General features: G+C 36.7%; 1 protein-coding gene across 20 annotated transcripts in view; it reads right to left on the bottom strand.

The window, feature by feature from the left end:
• Nucleotides 1-258: 258 nt before the first annotated feature.
• DELTA-ADR (delta-adaptin) overlaps nt 259-7,048 on the bottom strand; it is a 55,025-nt gene continuing 48,235 nt past the window's right edge. For 16 of the 20 annotated variants that reach the window (XR_016077322.1, XR_016077321.1, XR_016077323.1 and 13 more), the window contains 3 exons: nt 5,033-5,091; nt 698-1,399; nt 259-537 (listed from right to left, as the gene is read on the bottom strand). The gene's annotated coding sequence lies outside the window, so the exon portion shown is untranslated. Of the gene's footprint in view, nt 538-697; nt 1,400-3,530; nt 3,913-4,048; nt 5,092-7,048 lie in introns of those variants that run through there. The other 4 variants (XR_016077333.1, XR_016077331.1, XR_016077330.1 and 1 more) reach the window with 2 other exon arrangements.

The following is a 7,048-nucleotide window of genomic DNA, read 5'->3' as shown; positions in this document are numbered from 1 at the left end:
GAACCTTGCCGGAATTTCTTACGAGAGACCCAATTTAGAGCGAGCTCAAGATTCTAGAACTTGAAATCTTGGAATTCTTTTACTAATAGGCTTTCAGATGAAATTTTATGTTGGGAATTGGGGTTACGGAAATTTAGAGGGAAATACTATCACACTCTCACATAGCCTTAGGCAAGAATTCATCACTATGAAAATGCATTTCTGTAAATACACCGGTAAAAAAAAAGGTGTAAGTAGAGCAACAAGAAGAAGAAGAAGAGAAGAAATGACGACTAGTGCTCATACATATAATATCCTATATTATCTGCGGAGGAGGTGCTACAAAATATGAGTATTGCTTATTTTTATATGGAGGTGGTGGCGGGTTCAAGATTTGTCTGAGGTTTCGAGACCATTTCTCTTTCTCCTCATGACTGGTGGTTGATTTACCTTCCCTTTCCTCTGGAATAATACAACCTTCTCTGCCTGCAGGTAATAGCTTTCTTGGTCCGCCTCGGCCTCGAGAAGCAAATAACCACGACAGACTTTTCTCATTACCTTCCAAAGAGAGAATACAATAACAAATAAGTTACACTTTTCTAAGCCTCTACACGTACGCATCTGGGTTTATAGAGTCTTAACTCATCATCATGTGAAAATTAAAGGTTACGGAGGTACGGTTAGAATGGAAAAGTAGTCAATTGGAAAAGAGGAATACCATGGAGAGACAACGTAGGATAATTCGTTGAAGTAGTGCTCAGAAGGAGGAAGAGAACCAGTATTACTGCAGCAAAAGTCTTCGCCGGAAAACCGCCCATCTTGAGGGTGAATGGTAATAGTCAGTTTTCTAAGACTAGTTTGTCACTACTTCTCTATGCATATCTGGTTTTCTCATTTTGCGCGACCATAAATGATAGGCAGAGTGAAGTAGGTAGAGGCAGCTGTTGAGGTTGACTCTCTGATCGAGCTGTTGTGATGAGATAACGAATGGTTGGTAGAATGGCAATTAGCGAACTCAGACGAAACTTCTGTTTTAAATTGTTTCAGCCGACGTGCCGACTGCCGAGTATAAAATTTGGTTCAGATTTTACTTTTCTTTATTAATTGACTTGTGAAAAGTAATATTAGAAGTCAAATCATCTAAGAGAATTGAAGATATGATACCCACTTCATCTCTGGGAGAGAATTGACGATGAAGGTGGTGTAAAATTTGTATCAGCTTTTAAGATGCAAAATTTGCAATATGAATAAATACATACGAGACAAAAAAAATAATAAAAATTTTGTAATGTATCAGATAATAATGCAAATCATAATTGCAAATAAGTCGATGCAAAAATTGAGGTGATGCAAATTTTGCATCTGGTTTATATTTGCACTGCAAACCAGCAGGGTCTCAGGGTCTTCCGTTATCTTGGTCCTGCAGGTTCAATAAATATACAACACGCGCGTAAGAAGATATAGCTTGATAACCCACAAATGTCAGGATATATCTCAGACGCAAGAAGACAATTTATCTATTAATGGGTAGAGCTTACTACAAATGGGTCGTCCATATTAGTCAAAATTAAAGCTGCTTTGCAAGTCGAGAGTGATCCAGTCTTGGACGACAAGGCATATCAAGAATATTAGGTCACCGGCCAACCTTTTTTTTTTTTGTTTAATTTTAGGCCAACAACCTCTAATCCAACAAAAGGGTCGGTTGAGTTGACTCTGCAGTGATTGGTCAGTTTTAGTTCCATGATTATCATCAATCAGAGTCATGATTATCATCAATAAGAGTTCAAATCTGTCCCCCACAAAATGCGTCTAAAAATGTTTTTCAATGCATGCTAAAATGTGCATGTGGGGCATTTTGAGGGCACATTCTATGGGGGTAGAATGTGGGGCATTTTCAATCTCAACTTCTCATATCACCTTCTTGGACTAGTATTAGTGAACTATCAAACCCCGAAACAGTCACAATGCACATCCATTGAACAATTCACAGGGCAGTATGAAACAAGCGTTTAATGGTCTGCATGGGGCAAGCAAAGTTTCTCATATCCACCCAAAAAGTTCAACTCCAACTCAATCTCTCTCTTTCTCTCTTCTGAAAATAAAAATATAATGAAAAATATTATAGCAATACTCGAACCAGAAAGCAAAACGGAAATATTTGTTGGGTCATGGGTCAAATGGTTTGATCACCAGTCAAACAGTGACCACAAGTTTTATAAATAATATATGGGTTAATTATACTTATATATATATATATATGGGTTAATATATGGTTTGAACTTTCATAACTTACTTATATGGTGAGAGGGTTTCTCTCTTTGTGGGAGGGTTTCTTTCTACGTGAGAGTCTCTCAGTGGGAAGGTTTTTCTTTCACATCTATGGATGTGAGTTTTTCTCTCACACTCTATGTGAGGGTTTCTCTCTCACATCTATGAATGTGAGTTTTCATTTATTTCTCTTCTTATCAGTGTTTGTTGGAGAAGTTCTTTGGACAAATTTAAGAGACGGTTTTGAACCAGGCCTATGGAGCAAACTTGGGATCTTTGGTTCTATTCATTCTAATCTTCGTTTTCCCTCTACTCTGTTTCTTATTTCTGTTGGGCCTTGGTCGAATTTGTGTGTGGTATACCTTTGGGGTCTGCCATGGGTATCCATTTGTTTTATAACAATGTTATGGTTCCTAGAAAGCCTTTTTCTGATGATTTTCGAGTTCTCTCCGGTGACGTTCAAGCTCCAAATGTTACAGTTTCTATAATGAAAGGAAAAGCGGAGCTACCTAAACCCTACCTCCTTGTTTCACCAGCGTCTATTTTCTCAGGTGATTGTTCTCACAACTACAACATCCTTATAAATGTAAGATGAAAGGAAAAACGGAGGCTGCTGATTATTCCTAATGGTGGGATACTCAAGAGGCTCTATTGACCGGAGGACTTGTTAATACAAGCTCAAGGTATAGTGCACCGTCTGAATTTCTGGATAAATGGACCGGCATATTGTAGAAGGTATTGCTAGCTAGCTAGCTAGACTCATTTTACTCTTCCCAGGGATAATATATCTCCAGCTCTTCTTCCATGAAATTAAGTTTATCTTGGAAGAATCAATGCTTGGAGTCATTCAATCTGCAAGTTGTCTTTAGGACGAACATGTGTTACATATTCACTTTTTCATGGCTACAAAATCCTGGTATGGATTTGGATGATTCGTATACTGTACCCTATACCAAAGGGGAGCAGATTTTGAAGTATTTGAACGAGACAATGACATTAAGACACCCAACACCATCATACCAATAGTGCCACCCGAAGAAGAAGAAGAAGGAAAAGCAGAAGAAGACGAAGAAGAAGAGTATGGAAAAAAAAAAAGAAAGAAATGGCAGGAGATTCAATCTCACCATGGTACTGAAAACTCACTTAATTTTCATTTGTTAAGTCAACCTACTGCACTCTGCACCGCTAAAATACTGGTAGATGTCCAAAATCAAAGCAATTTTTATGATATCAGAAACCTATTATACCTAAAAAAACTCACTTTCAACAATCAGAAATTCACGTGAATTTGAATCATGAATACCAGTTGATTGATTACAAATTGCATGACACCGGTTGATTGTTTTTCAGCTTTGGACATAGAATCATATATAGACTTGTAAATTAAATGTAGAGCAATAGCAAGAAGAAATGACTAGCGCTCATCAATATATTAGCTGCGTGGAGGAGGTGCCAATCTATATGCATATGACAATGGCTTATTTTTATATGGCAGTGGTGGTGGTGACAATATTTGTGTTAGGAGGTTTCGAGACCATTTCTCTTTCTCCTCATCAGTTTTTATTTTACTTTTTCCATCTGGAATACAACCTTTGTTGCCTGGTTAAACCTTTCTTGGTCGTTCGCCTAGAGAAGCAGATAACCACCATAGACTTTTCTCATCACCTTCAGAGAGAGAGAGAGAACACACAAACAAACCAAACCAAAAAAATACGCTTAGTCATAGAGTCTCAATTCATCAAATTAATAAAATGGTTACACCATTTGAATGGAGATGAAGTCGATTGGAAAAGAGGAATACCATGAAAAGATATGGTGGGATTCGCTGAAGTAGTACTGCTCATCAGAAGAAGGAAGAGAACCAGTAATACAGCAAAAGTCTTCACCGGAAAACCGCCCATTTTGACGGTGAATGGTAATCTTCACTTTAACTTTTCTAAGCGTCTACACACATCTAGTTTCCTCATTTTGTGGATCATATATGCATGGTAGGCAGAATAGTGAAGTAGGTAATAAAGACAGCTGTTTGGGTTGACTCTCTCTGTCTCAGCAGTCGGCATCACAAACCAAATCAAAGGCCGGTAGAGTAGCAAACTAGCTCAGACGATATTTCCCTTATAAATTGATTAGTTGTTTCACCCGACGGCTCAATATATAACGGCTTCCAATATTTCTTTATTCAGGTGTAAATACATGGGAGTGCAAATAGACTGAGAGTGTAAATTCAACTGGTCTGCTCTTATATTTGTTTGTGACAAGTAACTAAAATAGAAAGTCAAATGGTGTGGTCCAAGAGGAGGATTATTTGTTTTGGAACGAGTAGGAAGTAACATGATGTGATGTCAAAGACAATTGAAGATGGTGTTAAGGTGGTGTAAATTTTGCATCAAATTTTGGGATGCAAAATTTATGGTGCTTAGGCTGTGTTTGGTTGCAATGCAAATAAATTTGTACTGATGCAAAACCATGGTAGTGCAAATGATTTGAGTGTAAATTCTGACCTATTTTTGTTTCAAATTTTAACTTATTTTGTTTGATTTCAGTACAAATAAAGTAAATTAAGACACGAGGCAGAATAAAGTAAAATCCAAAACAAAATTAAACAAGAATTTGCATTTTTTTTACATTTGCACTCTCATGCATTTGTACTAGTGCAAATAAATTTGCACTGCAACCAAACACAGCCTAAATGAGTAAAACAAATATAAAAGCATAGATGCCATTGAATAAATTATAGCTAGTTAGCTTCAATAAACTATTGGAGAGAGAGAGAGACTTATCTTACACGTTCTATTAGATCAGTTTCCTCCACCATCTCAATCATCCATTCTAACTTCAGTAAACCTATAAAATAATTAAGCATATCAAATTTTGTATAAAGATATAAATATTTAAAAAGTGATGCATCTAAGGGGGTGTTTTATAATGTGAACTGTTTTTTTTTTTTTGTTGCCAGTTCCAAAAACAAATTAAAACCATTTGTTTGAAAATATATTGTTCCTTAAAACAAAAACACAAAAAACATATTCTTGGTTGTGTATGTTTTGTTTTCAAAACTGAAATCAAAAGCACGTTCTTATTGAGTCCAATTTCAAAAACATGTTTTCATCTAATTATTGAACAGAATGTTCCATAAATCATATAATTTCTATACAAGAAAATTTGCTTTTGTTTTAAAAACAAATATTTTATTGGTTTCAAAAATATGTATTGTTTTCTGAAACAAACCAACTTGTTTTCTCTTTGACAACACAAACAGAGCTCAAAAACATGCTGTTTTTTGTCCAAAAAGAAATGAAAACAAAAGCATTCATGTTGAAAATGCCCCCTAAGATTGCAACTTGATTTATAAGTTAGGATTGAGCATAGAATTCTGTCATTGAAATATTGAGATATTAACATGGCTTCAGATATTATTGGACTGTCAATGAAAGGGATAGGTGTATCACCTAACTAAACATAGCATGATAGCAAAAGGCATGAATCAGTCACATTACCCAAGAGAAACCATAAAAACCCCCGCCATGTCGTCGGAGGCTTATGTGGTCATTTTCAACATGGGACTTTTAATCCATGTTGGACATAGCATGGATTATTTGAAAAAAAAAAAAAAAAAATCATTTTCTCACCCACTCCTTATGTCTTTCAATCTCTCTCCCACTATCTCACTCTCACAGTTGTCTCTCCTTGCTCAATCTCTCTCATTCTCTCCATCTCTGTTAACCTATTGTTCTCCCTCAATCTCTCTCATTCTATTTCTCATTTAATCTCTCCTTTCCCTCATTTTCTCTCTCAGTCGATCTCTCCTTCTCCCTCATTCTCTCTCTCAATTGATCTCTCCTTCTCCCTCAATCGCTATCGTTCTTTCTCAGTTTCTTTCTTGCTCCTTTTCTCGTTCTTTTTTTTATTTTTCTTACACACTTATACTGTATTAACCAGACCATATTAAAGAACATAAGACCAACTTGGTATGGTTCTAATTCATTCAGCCCAAATTGATTAAATTTCAAAAGAAACTCTTGGCTATGAAACTTACACCAACTTGAGTGGAAGGGAGGTCGAGAGGCAAAGGGAACGAGAGAGACAAAGGGAGCAAGAGATCGAGAGGCAAAGGGAGTAGGAGATCAAGAGGCAGAGGGAGCATGAGAGATAGAGAGAGTGGGAGAAACAGAGGGAGCGGGAGATTGAGAGAAAGAGGGGTCAAGAGATGGATGTTTTGGTTTTGGTTTAAATTTTTTGTTGTGTCCAACATAGATTGAGAGTCTCATGTTGGCAACCACATAAGTCTCTGATGACATGGCGGGGGTTTTTATAATTTGAAATGTATAGCCGGCTGTTAGAGTTTTGTTGGTTTCTGAACCAACCTGCAGCATTAATTTAAATGCACTGCCAGCTTTAATCATAATTTTCCCAAAAATAAATACATCTCCAAACCATAGAACTGGCTTGCTTCTTCAGTCCAGCACTCCAGCTATTCCCAAATCCATCCCTCTCATCCTTTGGAATACATACCCTATCAACAAACTATTAGAATCGGCCAAATGGCACTCACAAGCCACCCCATCCACTTGGAAAAGTTTTGATCCCTTATCAATCCATTCCAATCCACCATAACTTTGACAAAACTTCCTCTATCTTTCATTTACTAAACCCCAGTTCTGAAAAATACAGTTAGAACTGAAGAACCAAAAATCCTCCAAAATCATAGGTAGAGTTCCAGTTTGTCTGGATCTTCACATACAAGAAAATATAACCCAACTCACCTAACTCGAATCTAGAGTACAGAATTTCATTACCACCC

This window comes from Nelumbo nucifera, chromosome 6, assembly GCF_055504915.1.
Source record: "Nelumbo nucifera cultivar China Antique chromosome 6, China Antique-T2T, whole genome shotgun sequence".
Taxonomy (NCBI): Eukaryota; Viridiplantae; Streptophyta; class Magnoliopsida; order Proteales; family Nelumbonaceae; genus Nelumbo; species Nelumbo nucifera.
This window is presented reverse-complemented; position numbering and strand designations above follow the sequence as displayed.